This window comes from Symsagittifera roscoffensis, chromosome 5 (assembly GCF_963678635.1).
Source record: "Symsagittifera roscoffensis chromosome 5, txSymRosc1.1, whole genome shotgun sequence".
NCBI classification, from domain to species: Eukaryota; Metazoa; Xenacoelomorpha; order Acoela; family Convolutidae; genus Symsagittifera; species Symsagittifera roscoffensis.
Window position 1 is genome coordinate 8383841 of NC_087066.1, and position 22176 is coordinate 8406016.

Genomic DNA, 22176 nt, shown 5'->3' on the forward strand with positions numbered 1-22176 from the left:
GTTTTTGTTGGAGTATTAAAATGATTCTGCAGCTATATCGCTCTGTACTTGTCGTTGTACACGCTTTGTTAAAGATTTCCAGGCTTTTTTCTGCTAAAAAACATACATAATCCACTTTACAGACCTTCAGAGGTTATAACTAGTCAGAATCTTCAGAGGTTATAACTAGTCAGAATCTTCAGAGGTTATAACTAGTTCGAGCCAGTCTCCTTTTTAATTATTTTTTAATCAGTTGGTTATAATTCGGACGGATTTTAGTGGAATGAAGAATACTTCCTTCAGACTCGACTAAGCTGTAATGGGAATAAGGAAGTTTGGAGTTGACAACAGTTCATTCTGCAGTGGCTGCTATCATTTCAATCTTATTTTTAGATTAGACATCTCTCACTAATATCTCTAGGCTTCAAACTTCGAAATTAAAAAAAAGATCTTATCAATTATCAGCTTTATATGAAAAAAAAAATGTTTCAAATTGACGTCTTTTCTTAAACCAATTGGGACTTCCTTACTTTTTTTTACTGTCAGAACTCTTATTTTCAAAACAAAATAAAAAAAATTCAATTTTAATCTACAGTTTTAAATTTTCATCTTTCAAACGGATCTTTTTAGTAGCACATGATTTGCAGATGCGTTTTTTCAGTATAGAATTCTTATCATCGGCCCTGGAGGGGAAATGGCTTTTTTTTCCAATCCATCATTGGTGGATTAGTTTTTGAAGCGGAACTAAAATTACGCAGAGTTATTTTTTCAAGTCATTAATGACGGAAGCAAAAATTTCATTGGTAGATAATTTCAGGCCATTTTTGATCAAATAAAAGCGAAGTCAAAGAGCACATTTCTTAACTAGAGTTAGTTTTAAGATTTCACAGTCCTCCAAAGGTATCTCTCATTTTTCCAACATTTTGAAGCTCTTAAAATCGGTCATAGATCCAGCTTCTAATAACCCATTTCTGCAAGCAGTTATAAAAGCGCCCGCTTGTGTTTGCATTCTAAATGATTCAATATCAAACTTGATTTGCAGCACCTGAACGCCGTTAACAATTTTACCGAATTCTTCCAAATAAAAACAAAAACACTTCACATTTTAAGCCCCTTTCAGTCTTGTTTGAATTCGAAGCGTAAACAGTATATTTGAAGTGTGGTCAATTCGGTGATCACGTCTTTGATGTCAAAAAAGTTGGATCACTTTTGAAGAACACTCCTTTCGAATTCCATTTTCCTTCTTTATATTAAGTCCTCTTGGCTATTTTCAAGATAGCACCTGTCTCAAAGATAAGGAACAATCTATATCTGAAGAGCAGAATACGCATTCATTATTTGTTCGATAGCTTCAAAAAGAAAAAAACTCTCAAAATGAACACTTTTTAATAATTTTGTTTGCTTTAATAAACAAATTCAATAAACTGGTTATTATTTTTAGAAAGTCTCAAAAAGATTTTTTATTTGCTTAGACTTTGCATTTATATACTTTTTCCTTACGTGAAAAGTTTATTAGTTATTGCATCTATATCTTCGAAAAAATAACCGAATTTATAGAGGTAAGAATGCAGGCAGTTAACAATAACTCTTCATTATCGGAAGAGTCGACCGTTGGTGCTTTCACGAGCGATTCGAACCAGAGATTCCTTACAATCATTTCATACCTGCTTCTTTTCATAGGCATCGGAGCATTCTTCGCAAATGGTACCATTTTTCTACTTCTACTCCGAAAGCAGAACAAACTTGCGTCCGAGTTGCTAGTTCTCGGAAACCTTCTAATCGACGCTCTGTACGGACTAACTTTGTTTTCAGTTGGGTTCTGCAATGTGAATAATGTGTACCTGGCAGAAATCACAGGATATCTACCCTTGCAATGCATCATTAGAAGGGTACCCTACACTTTTCTAGTGTTAGCGTCTCTTTGCTTACTTATAGTCATGACTCTCAATCGGTATGTTGCTGTTAAGATCCCCTTCCGATACAAAATCCTGTTCAAGATTGCAAACGTTATCAAGTACTTGGTGGCTATTACCACCATAAGCACCCTTTTTGCTACCCTTGACCTGGTAATGTGTATAACTGACCCCTACGAACAAGCCATTTACTCTGAGATGTTCACGATTGTCTGGATTTACCTGAAAGTGTTTCTGATAGGAACAGTTACAATTCTGATGTTCATTATGTATAAATCCATTTCGAACCAATTCGTGGGCAACTTTTGGGCTCCAATTTGGCTCCCTTTTCGGGCACTTTTTGAATGCGAGTTCCGATGTCACGAACAAGACGACATTGCTTCCGTGGCGCCGTCACATGGCGAAGACTACGCGAACGAAAACCAACCAATTTCGGTATACGAGCACGAATCAGACGAGCCGACGAGTCAGAAACCACCCACAGTCAAAAAACTGTCGCTGGCAATCGAAATGCAAAATGTAGGAACGGGTGAGAATGGAAGCCAGTCGAAACTAGGACGAGACACTCGGGAGCACAAGAGCTCACTGGATATTAAACTATGTGGAAAAATGAGTCTTCAAGCATCACCCGCTTTTGAAAAACGAATCGGGTCCGACAACTCTCCGAGTCGACGAGCTATTTCGTCTAAACGAAAAACCGATCAAAAAGCACTGATGGAACAAAAACGGCAGCAAAAAAAGCACCACTTGACAACCATGTTTTTCTTCATCAGTGTCATGTTTATTATGGTGTCGGCTCCTAACTCTATCGGCCAAGTGATCAGTCATCTATTCCCTGAACTGCTCTCACTAATATTCCAGTGGAGGCTGTACCTGCTGACCGAAACGCTATACGGCCTAAATTTCCTTCTCAACCCCTATCTCTACTCGTTCAACAACTCCTATATAAAACAGAAGTTCGGAGAAACTTTTGAGAATTTAAAAAAGAAGAAAAAAGAAAAAGAAGGAGACAAATTAAGTAACCAGACGAAAACTCCGAGGTCCAGTGCGACTGGGTTGACAAAAACTGACACCCGGCGACCCAGTAAGGCTATAAAAATCAGAATGGACGATTATGAAGTGTAATGTTTGATTTTTTTTTATTAAAGATTTCTCGAAAGAAATTAAAAATCAGAAATTGAGCTGATTAAAAAAATATCTTTTTAGTTGAATTATTAGTCTTCTAGCTTTTGTGCAGATTCAGTTAAATTTGCTTTATTTGAATTGCTTAAATAATAATAAAAATTGCTATGTTAAAAGTAAGCATGCATTCTCTCAGTGTGAATGAAACAAAAATAGTTCTATATTTTCGAATATATATTAAATTTATGTTTTGGTTATAAATGTTACTTTGAAAATATAGAGTTTGATATTCTCATTGGTTTTTAATATGACAGAAAAGTATATTTCACTCAAATCGTATTTAGTTTGAGCTTCCAATTTATAGATGGGTGTTTTTCTGACCTTTGAGCTCTTTTTCTTCATGCAATGTCAGATACCACAAATAAGCGTCAATAAAAATCAAGCGAAATAGTCGCGATTCTAAATCAGACAAGAAAATCCAGAAAAATTTCAAGTTTCAATTACAAATTTACCCGAAAACAGGGTATAAAAAGTAAAGCGTCCATTAATTGATTTCAGATTGCTAAATTGATTTTGTGAAGTCTTCCAAAACTATACAAATCATGATTTTTGTACTTTTTTTGAAGGTTTTTTTTCGTAAAAATATTGATTTTTGGTGCGCGATTCACCTTCTTTTTATTAAACATTGGCGCTGAACTTGCAAATCGACAAGTCGCATTAGAAGACAACTCGCAATAAATTCATCGCCTCGGTCGCGCTTTGTGATGCGAGCTTGCCAACAGAGGAAAAGATTTTATACGAAATCTAGAGCCAATTATTTTCGCGAACCCAAAACCAAATTTTTTTTTATAAAAGTGAGCCATTTTTCACTCGTAAAAAATTTACACCAAGCCTACGAACTCAATTTGAAGTATGATTTAGCAGGAGAATTAACAAGGTTAATAATTCCAATCCAGGTGAGTTTTGCAGTACTGTTTAAACTAAATTACAGGCCATTTTCACTATCATTTTTGCATTTAAATATTCAAACTTTTTGTAATACTGAAAGGAAACTCGAATTTTTCTTCAAACATTGCCGTGTGCTAATTATCAAGTTAAACTAGAGCATTTATATTTTGACTATTGACCTAAATATTGTTTTTATTGTTCTTTTTAAGAACCTTTTTTGAACAACTATCTGCAAGCGACGGGTATCTATCACTACGCAAAAAAAAAATCGATCATTTTGATTCAGTCGTTTAGGAGTAGAGTAAAAAGTATGAAATATGTGCATCTGGTTTTGAAGTGTATTAATGATTTCAGACTTAAACCTTTTTAAATTCCCAGCGACAATCGATTTCCAGGTGTTCTCAACTAAAAGTGAAATTAACCTAAATTCGTGAAAAAAAACTGCGTGCTTTCTTTTGTATAAATGTAATTGTAGCGAAATGCAAAAGATACGTAAAAACACTGATTTCCACAAGTTTGCTATTATCTTCAAATGTTCTCCCTACCATTTTGACCAGCTCAAGAAAACAAAATATAACATGTTGAGCACTTACTAGATATTTGTCTGGACACACCAGAAAATCATTCGGTTCAGCTAAGTAGGAGAAGTAGAGTATCAATCGTTTCCTCAGACCAAGACCTATAAATAAACTTTTATTTGAACTGCGGTAGTTCAAATAAGTGGAATTAAAAATTTTCCAATATGCCAATTTGGGATAATGCAAAATTTTTATAAGGAGCACCGCACCGTGAGAATGCTTGTGCTCGGGCGGTTTAATTTCTCTAAGCAAAGTTGACTTTTTAAGTAGCAATTTCGCATAGAAAACTTCCTTGAGTCTACAAGACGTTAATGGTTTACTCTGACAACTAAAAAACTTTTCACCTGTACTAATGTTTCGTGAATCTATGACGGGTTTGATTTTAGGATTATTTTCGGTCAATTTGAGATCATCCAAGCGTACTTGTCATCCTTTTTCTATCAACGGGTAGCGATATTTTCAAATAAGGCCTTGCCAGCATCCAATTTCAAGCGTTAATAATTGATTATAATATGATTTTAGTACCAGTCGTACAAAAATTGAGAAAACATTGATTTTAATCAATTATTAATCGATTATAATCTCGTTTTGAATTCAAACATAATCAATTATAATAGACTATAATCGACTATAAACAACTATCTTATCCGAATTTCTATATCATTTGTGTTGCAGAAAAAATCCATTATAATCGATTATAATTGTTTATAATCTCTTTTGTTTGCCCATTTTGTCTTCGAACTTCCACCTGAATTGCTTATATTTTATGCTTTTCGTGGACGTTGGTTTACGTAAAAAAAAGGTAAACATTTTTTTAGAGTTTATCAAATAAGTTCAAATTTATAACGTTTTTTTTATTGTTTCTTATTATAGTTGTTTCATGGTGCACATTTTAAGTTCTTTTGATCAGCAAAATATCAACAAACTGCTTTAGTTTCATGATTTATGTAGAAGAGTTATACTTCACCTACCGCGGGATTCTTTCAACTAATATGAAGGGATCTCTATGAAACTTTTGTTTCGTGGTAACTTTGTGTTCAGATGAACCAATGAGTGACAAGACATCTCACTCTTAGAAATTTGTGGCAGAAAAAAAATATTATAATTTAGTATAGCAGTTTATAACAGATTATAAGAGACTATAAGAGATTATAAGATATTAAAGGAAATTTAAAGAGATTTTCGGAAAAATTAAATCAATTATAATTGATTAAAATTCATTATAATATTATCGTTATAATGGATTAATCGTTTAATCATCTAAATTTGGCGCTTATAAAAAATTTAATTTTGGTAAAAGTACAATTTTAATTGTACTATAATCAATCATTTTCTCTTTTTACTGAATGCGGGTGGGTAGAACTCAATCCAAATTGATTTGATATTTGATGTACGCGAATATACCAAAATAATTAGTTAAAAATAAAAAGTCATTTTTAATGAAATTTCGTGAAGCAAAAAAAGTAACAAACTGCAAATGTCAAAAAAGTGACTTTTATCATTTGAAGAGAATACGATTTTCTTCATAGATTGTTTTTTTCTCCAGACAATTCAATTTTTAACCCTGCCAAACAAATTTTGACGAAGTTTCCCACACAACTAAAGTATACTGACGTCTTGAGCTTAATTTTAAATATCACATTTTTTTGAGAGTAAAGGAGCTTTTTGGTACAAATATGAAACTAAAAGAGGTTAGAATGTGGAGCTACCTTAGCCACAATTGGAATTGGGTTAATTCACGCGCATTATATGTAGTCCTATGAAAGTGTAAAAGGTAAACAACAGTTACAAGAACCAAAACAAGACATTGCTATGCACTTGATGTTTGCAGAGCATGGAAATACAGGTTAAAAGTGTCAATAAAATTTTCCATTTCTATTTTTTAAAATTCATAACCGTAAAATTTTTCATTGACGTTATAAATGAGTCAATACAATCAAGGTTGCGCTCCGTTATGATCCGTTTTGCTTCATTTTTTCTCATAGATAGTTTGTGATTGATGGCATCAGACGCTGTTAAGTTCAGCAGTTAACTCCTGATAAAAATGCATGTTGTCAGAAAAGAACATTCATGTTTTTGGCCGAGCTATATCAGCAGGAACAATTTTGATCTAAGACTTGTATAAATTTTCAACCAACATTTGATCGAAACTAAAAAACAAATGTTTCAAACTAAGTAAACTCGAGCAAAAAAGTTTTGAATAAAATAAACTGAATCACAGTTTTAACAAAAATCTACCATAAAGCCGCAAAAAGACAACTCAAAAACAAAACGGATACTTAAAAAGACTGAGGGAGACATAGAAAAAATTTGTAAGTTGCCAAGCCCCTTTTCATCTACAAGCCCCACTCTACATAAACATCAATTTTTTGGTTTATTAAGTTAATTTATAGATTAGATATGAAATACAAAAATTTTTGTTGGAGCCTAATCCATCAGCATGCAATTTTTGTAAGAACCCGACGTGAACGAAAAATTACTTTTAAGAGTTCAAAATTGGGGAAAAAGCCGTTGCCGAATAGACCAAAAAAATTACATTACCACAAAGATGAAACAGATAAACAGATTATCAAACTTAAATTAGGAATTTGAAAATAGATGAATTTGGTGGGCAGCGTTTTCCTCCGCCCCTAAAAACGAGGATGTTCACTTTTTACGAGCAACTACAATTTTTTAACTTTATGGTTTTGGCCTGTTAACGAATCAAGTCGCAAAGATGGCGACAGTCTTATATCGTTTTTCCTTCTTGTGCCTTGCTTCTTAAGCTAGGGAAAGTATGAAAATGGAACATCGATCTTTGTTCGGTTTTATGAGAGAAACTTCAACTTTTTCATGGAACACTTTCATTGAATTATTTCATGGAAATTTCTGATTGAATAGTTTAAACAGCGCCTATCAGAGCCCCGTGTATATGTTTGGTCCAGCGCAATCTATGACCAGGTGTGAATCCTGATCGGAGAAAAAAAACTTCTTTCTCTGTTCGCGTATATCGTAGAAAAAAAAATTTCACTTTTCCCCAATTTCTTTAATCAAGAGTCTGGTCTAGTATAAATGTCACGTACCCTTAGTCTGTAAGGATATTTGCGAATCTCCAAATCACAGATTTTTTTTCTATGTTTTGCTTAGGTACTCGTTTTGTTTTGTTTTAACCAAAAAAACTTTTGTATCTCTCAAATTAGAAAAACTGGTTAAATGCGGTTTCACTAGCTTGACTAATTTAATTCAGTTGTCAATTTAGGATAATTCAATATCATCTTGCGGTTTCTTTTTGCCCAATTTGAATTTTTTTAAATACACATTCAAAAGTTTTAGTGTTGATTGATTTGAAAATACATCAGTATCCTTATTGGACATCTCTCAAAAGCTTTTCAAATGAACCAAAATGTTTTGCCAAAGACAACAAACTGTTTTGCCTCACCGCAGGAGCTTGAGCTGAACATCTCTACAGACATCGTTTTGCTATCTTTGAATTATTCTTCTTTTTTTTTTAAAAGTTTGAAAAAGGTTTAAAATCAGCTTTTTTTTTGCACTTTCAACGTGTTTGGCATAGATGGCAACACGAGTGACTTTTGAACAGTACATAACAGTTCAAATCCAGATGTGACTAGTTTAGAACGCTGTTATTTTAGGGAGATGTAGGCGTGAGGTTAGCATCAGGTACAAACAGCAGAAAGCAAAGAACTCTGGAACTACCTGGCGCCACGACTAGTTGATCCGATTTTCCAAGAAAGTGAGGAATACATACATACATGCTTGGAGTGATTTTTAATTCGGACCAATCACTGCAAAAAAGATGTAAACATCGGATCAAACCAAACTTACGTTTTTCTAAGCGATTGAGCAACTCACTGTCCAAAATTTGCTTTGAGCCTGAATAAGCTGATCGCTTTATTCTCATATATTTGATGTTTGAAACCCAAATTTGGAATTTCATCAAATTTTTACCTAGCAAAAAATTGTAGAAACTGAAAAAACAGTCAAAACATTCAGAGTTTTGTCCTGACATTCAGAGCTTTGCCGCATTAGTGAATAAACGATATGTGTTATCTGTATATTAATGATCCATCCGTTAATTACTCACGAAATGAATTGAAGTTTAGCACGGAATTTTTTTAACAAACACTTTTACAGCAAATTTTATCGAAACGATCAATGATCTTGCCTGTACTGAAAAACTATGAGTTAAACCTATTTTAATTTAAAAATTTTGTATATCAAACCAAGTTAGAATGCGATTGCTCTAAACTTAAAACAACCTTTGTGAAAAACATCGTAATTTATTGAATCGTATTCAGGGAACACAGCAAACTTTAAATCTGCTTAATTCTTATCAAATCAAGAAAAATTCTGATCATATTACGACTCTGAAACAATATTTGGATTCAAGAGTTATTTTCAAAATTTACGAACAACTTAGAATTTCGCTGTTAATAGAGAACTCTCCTATGAACAATCTTTCGAACGATCATTTTCCTCATACTAAACGCTTCGATCATTTTGGCTCTTGTTCTGGATTTTTTTTATAAGTGAGCCATATCGCTATTGCTACCCCCCTCCGAGATTCGACCCCCTGCCGACCCAAAGGATATCCATGTTTGGTGACGGACCTATAAGTTTTCTAAAGGCGCCTTAGGCGCCAATATATACTAATTTTGAGGGGGGAGCGCGCGCCAAAAAAAACCGCGATTTTTCGGTCAAAATTTTCCAAAAAGTGCTTAAAAAGGCGCAGAAAACTTGTCCAAAACAGGGTCTTTTTAGTGCTTTGGGAGAGCTCGGAAATTCACTTCGCTCGACCTTAAAAAAAGGTCGACAAAGTATTCGAACATTTTTTGAAAATCCCCCGACTCAATATTAGGTTATGATAGGTAGCAGCAGTTAATTAGATTTATTTTTCATTCTTCCCCGCCTCCAGTAAGCATCAATTTTCTGGAGTAAGGAGTGGTTTTAAAAAGTTGAATATGAAGACGTTGAAAATGTTAGTCAGAGCCTAATTAATCAGTACGCATGCCTATTTTGCTAAGAATGCAACAACGTGAACAAAAGTTACTTTTAAAAAATCGCCGAAAACGGAAAACGAGCTGTTGCCAAAATATTCAAAATGATTAGTTTGAATAATAACAGCACCACAAAAATCTGCCGTACACACCAAAAAAGTGGATTTGGATATAGCTAAACTTGGTAGTCGGCGTTTTTCCGACACCCGTACAGAAGAGCGCCCGAGTTCAGTACCTTTTTAACGAGCAACCACGAGTTGGATCTACTGAACAATCGCCCACTCTTTAGTATCTACTTAAGAATTGCCACCCCTATTAATAAAATTGCGCTAGAGCTTTGTATTGAGAATTCTAATTTTGCTGCAATATGATTGGTCGAAAATGAGTTATTTTAATCTACTTAACAATTGCTTCCCCCCTTTCTTAAAAAAAGGGGGGCAATTGTTAAGTAGATCCCACGAGCTTTTAGTGTTATGGATTTGGCCAAAAAAGGAACCTTGCGACCAAGAAAATTGATGTTATTCCATCCCAGTTTAGTGGTGGATAACGACTCTGAAAGTTAGTAAAAGGCAGAAAGTTATTAGGGCTGGTCAACCAAAAGTGGATCCATGAGGTGAATAGTACCGAAAGAGGTCGATTCTGTGAAGTGAGGGGTCGTCCTAGTTTATTTCCGACACATCGCATCAATACAACTATCTTAATGATTACAAACGAGGTCAATTTGTTCTTGCAAAATATCGTCGCAAACTTCTTCGCTTGACGGGAAGTAAATTAAATTGTTGGATTTGAAGTCATTAAAATGTAAATTGCCTCTTCAGAAATTTGACTATAAAGCAGCTTGATTATAATTGCATTTTTAGCTGGTTAAAATTGACTTGGCTCAGACAACACTCCTCAAATTCAGCTGACGTCACAAGAAAATATTTGTAACTGAAAAATACTGATTCAATTTCCGGACTCATACAAATTCGACCGTGACGTGAAGATGAATTTTTCAAGGAAACGATCTCTTTGAACAAGTTTGTCGGGTTTCGATCAAAACGCAGCGAGAATTTTCGTCTTTTAGTGTTTTTAATGAATCGGTAAAAGATGGCGCTGCTGAGAAATTGGAGCTGAAATATTAACATATAAGCAAGATTGGATTGTAATTGATTATAGTAAAAACAAAAAACAGAAGTCTGCGAAAACTCAATTGTATCAATATAGTATAACAGACTGCAAAAAGTGGGCTTCAATCAATTCTGAAAAAATGAAAATATTCAATTCAAGGTTGAGTAATTCCATTATTTTTCTTCTTTTTTGCAATTTTTTAAAAGGGAATTTAGACAAACTATAGCTACAAGATGAACACAATTTTTAATCGAACTTTCGTAGCGAAAGTCACGGAACATTTGTGCTCGGGTTGGTTTTTTTTCAGACAAATTTCGACTTTTACACTAGCCATTTTTGAAGGAAGTTTTTATATCATTCAAAAGGTATTGTTGTCTTGAGCTTATATTGGAGAAAATATTTCACCTGTAATCATTTTTCGTAAAGTTATGGGGGTTGCAATTTTGGCCAACTTGGGACAATTAACGCGCGATATATTTCGCACTATTAACGCGTTAGCGGAGATTTAATACAACTTAGAAATCGTTCCAAGTTGGTTAAAGGAAGCGAACTTGCCATAATTGATTTGTTACTGGGAGTAAAATTTATCACTTTGTACTTTATATGTCGTGTGGGGGGATGATTTAAAAAAACTCAAAATTGATTAGAAAAAAAACATTTCATTTTCATTACATTTAATTTTTCTATGTTTTTGCTGCTGCATAGACCTTAAAAGGCAGTCAGAAGACTCAGGGCTTCGCCCTGATACGAGCAGTCTTGTATAATTTTCAGTTTCAAAAATCATGAAGTTTTTTCCTTGTAAAAATTGTGCGGTTTAAAATCAATGTCAAATGAAAAGTTTGAAAAGTTCCAATTTCTCAGCCAGTATATTTACACAACAGGTAAAAAAAACCCACCCCGAGCACAAATATTCCGTTACTTTCGTATCGAAAGTCGGAACAATATAAGGTCAAAATACCTCCCTAGAGAAAAAAATTTCACTCAGTGTCTTCCATTTCTTCAAAATTTACACGCTAAAAAGACTTTTCTAGTTGTCTTACAATTTCTGATTTGAATTTGGGCGTTCTACGTTTGAGTTTTTTTTGCTGGACTTTTTCTGTTCTGAAAATTTAATTTATTTTGATTTTTTTTTCAACCCTGAAGTACTGTTTATAGTTCCAATGTCGAAGAAGTTCAGTCTTAGATTTTTAATCAAACAACTTGTTGATTCTTTATACCACGTGAAAGATATTATTGTCTTAAGTGCAATTAAAAATGTGATTTTTTTTTGTAAAATACTGAAGGTCTGACAGTTGCTAATTTGGAATATTTAACGCGGATTTTTTGAAATCTGATACAATAAGTCGTTATTTTATACATTACCCGCATCCAAGTTTAGGCGTAAATAATCGATTATAACGGATTATTATGGTGATTTTTTGACAATTATAATCGATTATAATTACCAAAATTAGGTCCTTAAGGGATTTATAATTGATTATAATCGTGATATTTTCCAAGAGATTATAATCTCTTATAATCGATTATAATTGATTACAGTTCTTACTAAAAACTCTTAAAATCAATTATTATCGATTATAATCGATTATAATCTCTCATTTTGCCGAAATTTTGCGATATTCGAATTATATCTTATGGGTTATTAATTTTGTGTCAATAAGAAAATCTCTAAAAAAGACATCTCTTCAACACTTTGGCTCATCTGAACACAAAGTTTTACCACGAAACAAAATTTTCATAGAGATCCTTTCATATGAAGGGAAAGGTTCTCGCGGTATTAAATTTTCCGAATCAATCATGAGACTGAATTAATTTGCTGATGTTTTGGTGTTTAAAAAAGCTTAAAATATTCATCACAAAACAACCCTAATGGGGAAGAACTGAAAAAAAAACTTATAAATTTTGAATCAATTGGAAAACTTTTAAAATATTTTTCTCATTTTTCATAAAAAACAATGTCCACAAAAAGCATAAAATATAAGCAATTTAGATGCAACTTCGAAGACAAAAATGGACAAACAAAAGGGATTATAATCAATTATAATCGATTATAATGGATTTTTGTGCAAAACTAATGAAATAGAAAATTGAATAAAAATAATGGATTATAATCAATTATAATCGATTATAATTTTATCGAAAAATAGACGAATAAAAAATCGATTATAATCGATTATAATTGATTATAATTGATTATAATTTGATTTTAAAAAGAGTGATTATAATCAATTATTAATTGATTAAAATCGATTGTTTCTCAATTTTAGTGAGACTGGTACTAAAATTGTAATATAATCGATTATCAACGCTTGAAACTGGATGCGGGTAAGTCGACTAACACTTTGATATCGCATAAAAACCAAGAGCTGTGAGTGTCGTCAAAGTCAAACTTAGTACACAATGAGTACTTGACCATAACTTGGAGAGAACAACAGAGTATAGGCAAAGAGTTGGCTACGAAATTTTGCTGATTTCTGACCATTCGAAATAATACAAAAAGAAGACTTTCTGTACCAAAAACTTTAAAATTACCAAGAAAACGGTTTTTAATTTAAGACTTTAGTCATTTAAATAATTATAGGAATAAAAGCGCATTTAAAAACGTTGCGTTTAATTTTCACTCACTCATTAACAAAAAAAAACAAACAGATAATTTAAAAAAGTTCATAAAACTGCCAACATAGCATTCATGATTCAATGAGAGAAAATAGTTTTTTTTCTGGGTGGTGCATAAAAAGCGTTGAGTAACTGTTGAACCTTAGCCCGCTTTTCCATCGTTTGCTTAAAACATCGTGTTTGTATCTGTCGCTTTCATAGTTTTATAAAAAGCTATTGCTTAGGTTTTTTTAAATTTTGATAATTTGTATGGTTTCATGCTCAATTTTTTCTATTGAAGCTGATTTATTAATCAATGTAAGAAACGACTTTCAATATTTTGTTGTTCCCCATTGAAAATGGGGAGGAGCTTTGTATTCGGGTGTGTTATAGTTTTTTTCGCGCAAAATCAGGTGCCACAAATAATCATCGGACTACCCCTCCTAGTCGCAATTCGAACCACACTGCAAAAAAAATCCCAAACAATTTTTTCAGTGTAGAGAGAAACCGATTTGACAATGTTGACTTTTTGTCTAATTTCAAGCTTGTAGACCAAGCGAGCAGGCGTATTTTTGCTTAATTTTTAGTTTTACTTGATAAATTTGTTTTTGGAGTTTTTATAGCTATTCAAGCAATCAATAAATCCAAAAACGTCTGTGATTTTTTAAAAATCTTTTGTTTTGTTTTTCTTGTCATTTTTCTTCAAAAACTGTTGTCCAATTTGCCTATGTTGTTTTAGCTGTCGAATAGGCCTAAATTCCTGTTTTTCTGTTAAGATCCTTTTATCACACCACTGAAAAAAAACTACACTAATTTGAAAAAAAAAACTTTGTTTTTTTTTAAGACTGTGGTTGGATCATTCTGCGCTACTTGCACAGTAGCACAGTAACGGGCTATTCTGGTTTATGTTATTTTTTTGGTATTTTCGATTGCATAGTCCACGTTATAATTAAGGCGTTATCATCTTTTTTATTGCATCTAAACCCAAATTTTACCTTTCAGCTCAACAAACATTTCTTTATAATAATTGCTCAGTGGGTTAATTGGGTTATAGAAAATCAATTGTTATATAGAAATTATTTGCACAAAACGGATTCAAAAGGATTGTAAGGCAATCTTTGTCAGTATAATCTAACCTTTTGTCAACTAAGATGAGGGGTCTCACAGTTTTCCCTCCTCTTCTTCCAAGAACGCAACTGGTAAAGGAAAAGAATTCCTAGAATTAGGAAAAGATCTGAACAATCAGGGGTCCTACAGACGTACAAAATCCCCTCTTTCAAAAGAAATTAGATTACTTGTTAAGTGACCAAAGAAATTTAGCTTAAGCTAGCAGCAATAAATCGGCGGAGTCTTTGCTTGAAAATTGTTAATTGAGATTCAAAATTTCATCAAGGCATCAAAAAATCGAAACTCAGCCTCAAAATGTTGTATGCAGCTGAAAGCAAAACTTGCCGAAAAAAAAAGTTTTAGATTTTCTGCACTTCCAACGAAATCAGAGCTTCCGATTGAATTATTCTCTGCAATAATTCAATCCATGAATCATTCGATGATTCTGATCATGATCGAAATGTTCTATGATAATTGCTTCTATAAGTTTGAACTCTTTTTCTTGCATTCAAATTTCAATCATACGATGCTGTGGTGTTTAATGCAAGCATCCGATATGTCAAACATCCACTAGGTCAAAAATCCGAAACGAACTTACAGAATAGTTACGAAACTAAGCGACAAACACTGATTGGCACTCGTTATATCACCCGTATGGTTAAACGCAGGCAGTAAAGCAAGCGTTTGTTTTGTTGCAAATACTGCATTTCACACCTTTTTTTACACTTTTTTCTGATGCTAATTGTTGGTTGAAATTTATTACAAAAATTCTAAACAGTCACAAAAAAACAAAGGAAGCCAGGATAGCCGGCTGCTGTGCAAGTAGCACAGAAAGTTCCGACAACAGTCTCAGAAAAAAAGTTTCGTCAAGGTAGTATCTTTTTTGTGCGTCGTGTATTTTTAGGGTTAGTGTTTTTTAGTGATTTAGTTTTGCATCCAAAGTTTTTTTTACCATGAAATTTCTAAAACTAGTTCTTTTCTTACTAAAATTTTTGACACTAAATAGTTAACTTTCATTTATAACGAACGTTACTCGGTCAATTTACTCGCTCGAATTTTAACTAAATCTCAAAATTTTTACAGCAGTTTTTCAAGACACAGGGAAGTTTTTTGGTTCGAATCACAGGCTGGAAAGGCTTTAATATGAAATATCACTCTACCCAGTCCGATTTCTATTTGTGATACCTGATGTTAAGTGGGGACAAAACTAAATCCTTAAAAAACGCTCGAAGTCAAAGTTTCTCCCATTTTCAAGGGTCGGAGCAATTTTTTTTATTTATGATCTCTGAGTCATTTGCAGTAGCTTGAATACAAGAACAATCGCTATTCAAGTTCAAAAACGTGACTCAAAGAAGCATGACTCAATTAAAACACCACAGAAGTAGAAATCAATTTTTTTTTTCGAAATTGTTATGATTTTCTTATTTAAACTCAAAGTCAAAACGTTTTAACAACCATTGCATTCTATCGCACGTTTTTTCTGAATTACTTGATTTTAAGTCAAGCTAGAAGTTTCTCGAATCCAGTGCTCTAACCGCCTATGTTTGCTGAAAAGTTTTGACGTCATTCTGAACAGTTTAACATACTTGGTCAAAAAGTTTCTTAATTCTCGAAAAATCGATGATGAATATTTAGTTATGTACTGCATCTATTATATTATCGCTACTCTTAGGGGAGAGCTACAGGGCTCTTTTTCCTTCATTCCTCAACTGCCAGTTTTTGTTCCGATTTTGAAAGAAAATGCAGAATATTTTTTATCCTTGGGGCAGTTTTTTCAGCCAAATTTTGATTTTTTAATTCAACATTTGTGACAAAATTTTTGTACACCATGCAAAAAATTTTACTTTCTTGAGCTCAAATTTTAATATATATATTTAACGCGTTCAAAAGTGAAATGAGACGAGTCAATTTGTCCTAGTATTGGAAAACATGAAGCCGAAAAAAAACATCCCTTTGTAGTTTAGATTAACGTGTGGGGGATAAATTGAAAAAAAAAAATCCAAATATTTTGTCAATTTTCCAAGCAGAAAGTTTTTAAATTGACCCTAAAGTGCAGTGTGAACCTGCAAGACTTCGCCCCGATATACGAGCTGTCTTGTTTTTTTCTTCAGACATTATTCGACTGTTGAACTAGCCATTTTTGACGTTTTTTCATTCGAAAAGTATTTTTGTCCTGCTCTCAATATTAAAAAGATGTCTCACCTTTAATCAATTTTTGTAAATTTATCAGGGTTTGAAGATGAAGAGTTTGTCCAAATTGAGACCGTTAAAGCTCAATCATTTTTGGTGCTATTAAGGCGCAAGCGGAGAATTAATCAGTGATAGAAATTGCTCCAAATTGAATTGGGACATGCTAATAGGCCTTATTTATACTTTACTATATGTGAAAAAGATCACTTGTACTTGTCATAGCGTGTGGGATGATTATTTTCAAAAATAAACAATCTCGAAAAAAATTCCATTTTTTTTCTTTGAAAATTTCATCTCGTTTTATAGACAAAGCTACTCAATGGAACTTAAGATGCAGTCAGAACATTCATTGCTTCGCCCTGGTACGAGCAGACTCTAGAAATTGGCATGCTTACTAGTTAAGCTATGCCAAGCACTTTGGAATCATATACCTGACTTTGTTACATCAATCGTAACGACATAAAAATTATTGTTATGTGATGGTGGAGGAAAAAGAGTTAACTACTGTTTGAAATCATTTCACTAACTGTTTAGGATCAAAAACAAAAATGTTAGGTATTTTTCTGTAATTGTAATCCAGACAAATTAAACTTAGGCCACTTTCAAAGCACAATCTGTGATTTTTTTCTCGATTCGTGATTTTTGAGTTTTCATGACATTTCAAACTCAAACGAAAATTGTTTTACAAAAACTTCAAAAATTGGATAAATTTTCAACATAAAAACTATTATTCATAGAACTCTATAAAATTTCCTCGAGGGAGGGGGGGATTTTCAAAAACAAATTCAAAAAAAAATTTTCAGGTCGACCAAAATTATTTTCTGAGCTCTCCGATATCACTACAATGACACCATTTTAACCAAGTTTTGCGCGCCGTAGGCAATTTTTTTTAAAAAAACGCAAAAAAAAAAGATGTTTTAGGTTCTTTTTGGAAAATTTTGACCAGAAAATCGCATTCCGTCAGCCAAAAATGGATATCTCAAAATGGTTCAAAGGGGGGAACCTTTTGGTCGGTAGGGCGTCGAATCCCTGAGAATCCCTGGTGTATGTGTGTTTTTCTGTGTGTGTGTGGGGGGAGCCAGATAATCGTGTTCATAATATTTTGATGAACTGTTAAATGGTACTGTGGAATTTGTACGCCCAAACTGGGAATCCGTTTAGATAATTGAATTTAAAAAAAGACCATTCACAGACGAGAGGCAATTTTGAAGATTTGAGCAATTCACTTACAATCTTGTTCACTTGTTTTTAGTTGTTTTTGAGTTGAGCTTACACGTGGAAAACGAAGGCCAAATTGAATTTGCATTTCGTTTTTCAGTTAAGTGATACCCAGAGTAGGCCATAATCACCACTTATTCTACTTGAACCTACGAGAAGTGACAGGTAATTAACTGATAATGAACAACATTGACAGTGTCCAGTTTGAAAGTAGGAACAGAAATACTTCGAGAACAGGTAAAAGCGAATGACCTCTTTTTTGCAAGCTCAGTCTGCTGTAATATAGATTGTTTGAGCAAAAAAAAACTTCTTTTTTCATTATTTCGATTCTTTTTCTGCTAAATTGTTCCTCGATCGCTATTATAAAACGGCAGAGGTTTGTAAAAAGTCCAAGAAAAAAAAGTACCCGGTAGACTTCCCCTTCCCTAGTCAATCAAAAAAGGTTATCTTGCAAGATCTTGTAAGATTCCTGCAAATGAAGGTTATCTTGCAAGATCTTGTAAGATTCCTGCAAATGAAGGTTATCTTGCAAGATCTTGTAAGATTCCTGCAAATGAAGGTTATCTTGTAAGATCTTGTAAGATTCTGCAAATGAAGGTTATCTTCCAAGCTCTTGTAAGATTCTTGCAAATGAGGGTTATCTTGCAAGATCTTGTAATATTCTTGCAAATGAAGGTTATCTTGGAAGATCGTAAAAGATTCTTGCAAATGAAGGTTATTTTGCAAGATCTTGTAAGATTCTGCAAATGAAGGTTATCTTCCAAGCTCTTGTAAGATTCTTGCAAATGAGGGTTATCTTGCAAGAACTTGTAATATTCTTGCAAATGAAGGTTATCTTGGAAGATCGTGTAAGATTCTTGCAAATGAGGGTTATCTTGCAAGATCTTGTAAAATTCTTGCAAATGAGAGTTATATCTTAAAAAATCTTTTAAGCTAAAGATTATTATGCAAGATTTCGAAATGTTTGAAAATTTATAACCACAACTGGAAATTTTTTTAATTACTGAAGCTGAACAATGAGCATACGAATGTATATTTTACAAATTGACGTGGAAAGTCTAGGCGACATTAAAAAACCACCCTGTGCAAAGAGAACTTGCAAAATGAACGAGCAAGCTGGAAGCAAACAATACAGATCATGTGCATATGCTTTGATTAAAGCATCAGCGCTGATGCAAATAAATTTTACTCTGGTCTTAAATGCGAAGTTGACATTTTTGTTTCTATTCAGTTGATGGCACAAGGTAGATCATTTTAATTTACAATCGATGAAAATTCAGTTTTGAGATCCACACCTATGATTGTAACCTCACTAAACTCTTTTTTTTTGCGGCCACAAAGTTCAAATAATCAATTTTTTTTTATTTTGCATTTTTTAAAAGATCTGCTTAGGTATATGGCAGAATTTGTAGTGTAATTTTTCAGCAGACGGAGTAACTAACAATGGTTGTAGAAAATTAAACAAGAATGTTCGTATCGAGGCGAAGCCCTGAATGTTCCGACTGCCTTTTAAGGTTTATGGAGCAGTAATAACATTTAAGAAAATAAATGTAATAAAATAAAATAAAATTTTTTTCTCTAATTTTGAAATTTTTTAAAGAAAACCATCCCCCAACACGCCATATACAGTACAAAAGAATCTAATTTGCTCCTTGTAGCAAACCAATTATGACAAATAGGCTTCTTTCAACCAATTTGGAACGATTTCTAATACGGATTAACTCTCAGCTTACACGTTAACATCGCGAAATATATCGCGCGTTAATTGTCCCAAATTGGCCAAAATGGAAATTTTATAGCCCCGTAACTTTACGAAAAATGATCACAGGTTAAATGTCGTTTCAAATTTAAGCCCAGGACAACAATACGTTTCGAATAATTTTTAAATATCTTGTCAAAAATGGCTAGTTAAAGAGTCGAAACTTGTCTGAAGAAAAAAACCCACCCGAGCACAAATATTCCGATCTTATGTATCGAAAGTTGGAACAAAAAGCATGAACGTATTCAAAAATGATAAAAGAACGCTTAATGATTGCTACACGAATAATAACCTGCTAGTTACAATTTCGGAACCACAGCTGATTTTTTTTTCAATTTGATATGCAAGTCAAAAGACAGGAAATTTTTACTAAGTTACAACAAAAATAAGTCTTAAGACCCGTACCCAGGGGATTCTCTGTGCAAGGTCTGAAATTCTTTTTTTCTTACTTAAGTTGATTCTCAGATCTGAAAATCTTTATTTCAGATCTTGATAAGAATTTACAAATTTCAGATGTGAAATTTGATTCTGAAATGGAAAATTTCAGATCTGAAATAACCTTGAAAAAAAGTTTCAGATCTGAAATCAGATCTGAGAAATCCTTTGATAAAAAATAACTTATGCATTTCGAGAAAAAAAATGGAGTTTTTTTTTGATGTTTCTGCAATACACAATTAAATTTAGATTAACTAGCGGTCAGAAAAATTTCCGAATTTTTTCACAAACAGGTTTTTTTAATTAAATTTCTTGTTCAACTGTGTTAAAAAGTTTTCAAAAACTGTTAGAAGACCTGCAACATTTTTGATTTTCATGCGCTACTTATACGTTTCCAATGTTTATCTCATGCTTGGGGAAACATGCTTCCGCAGTCTACAACTTGAGATTTTGCTGAGTACCTGCTAGTAGCTAACAGAAGCTTAAGAAATTATAAATAGCATAAATTGAGTCCGAATCATTGGTATTTCAGATCTGAAACAAACAAGAAAAACTAAATTTCAGATCTGAAATTAAATCTGAAATAGATTTTTTCAGATCTGAAATAACCAAGACAAAGAAAATTTCAAATCTGAAATTAGATCTGAAATAACCAATGCTTATAGTATTCAAGCGTTATTTAAATATTTCACAACCTATTTCAGATCTGTTTTAGATAATTTACTGGGTATGGGAAGTCAAAAAAAACCAAGTAAAACTTTTAAAATGTTATAACAAATCTGATCATTGCTTTCCGTAAAAGACGTTCAATGAAGGTTTTGTTGAAATATTTTCTTTTAATTTATAAAATTGATCAAAAAAATTCAGTTTCGTTAATTAAACAAATATCAACAAAAAGGGGAAAATGGGCAAAGCAATGGATGTACTCTTCAAGTAAGTCTAAGAAAGTAACCCCTAGCAAATGAAATTGAGGAACCTTTCTGAATAACTTTTTCTACTTAGCGTTTTAGATCAATTTTAGAAAAAAGCTATTTGAAGATTGTCTATCATGTTCTTCTTAGTGTCAATCTTGTGTGGATTAATTCATTTGACGTCACACTTTTTCTTATAATGAGTTTTGCTTACAATGAGACAAAAAAGACAATATGAAAATATTTTCTCTCCTCTCTCTCTCTCCTTTGACAACAATACTTTCTACACTATTTTAAACTTGTTTCAGTTTTACAGTGACATTAATGACTACTGACGTCAAAGTTTATAGAAAACTGAACAAAAGTTTTCCCTTATCTGCAGTTTTTTGATAGCATTTCGTCTTTTAAACATTTCATATTATTTAAAAATATTGTTGTGCAAAATACAGACAATAGGGCGACACTTTTTTAGTTGCAACCTCTAAATTTTACAAAATGTGATTGTATTGACGTGTTGATGGAAAAAATGAAGACGAAGGGAAAGGCGGTTTGTAGAATGAATGAATGAGATGGCTGTCAAGCAGATCCGCTTAATCTGCAGTTATATTCCGCATTCTGGCATTCCCCAATTCTGGCGAAAGTAGGATTTCCTGGTTTGCCCGCCCTTCAAAATTATTATGAAAAGAACATTTGAAAAGTCTACTAAAATTTATACAGCCACGAGAGTTCAGGAGAACAAGCGAGATTCGTGTTAATTAAAAAATAAAGATAAATATCTGTGGGGTAACCTAACATAAGAAATTAAAATGAATTCGAACATAATAAATTTAACGAATCTTGTTAACTCCCCCCCCCCTTTTGGATTTTGTTAACTATTTCCCCCTATTCATGTATTATTTTTGACTACCATTTCTGTATAAAATATGCATTTGAAAAATTTCAAACAATAATTGGGTTTTGATTTTCGCGCGATCGTAGTTGTATTACACACTATTTATATAATACCTACATAAAATTTTTTAATTCAAGAAGTTTTCTGAAAATTGTTTTATGCGATTGAAAATTTGGCCAAGCTAAAGCTGAATTTCTGAAAATCAAAATAGGGGGGGGGGATAGTTAACAAGATTCAATTTAACAATGCGTTGGAACCACCTGCACTCAGTAAAAACAGAAAATAATCGATTATAGTATAATTATAATTGAACTTTTGACAAAATTATAATTAATTATAAGCGCCAATTTTAGATTTTTAAACAATTTATAATCCATTATCATGATAAAATTTTTGATGACTTTTTAATAAATTCTGATCAATTA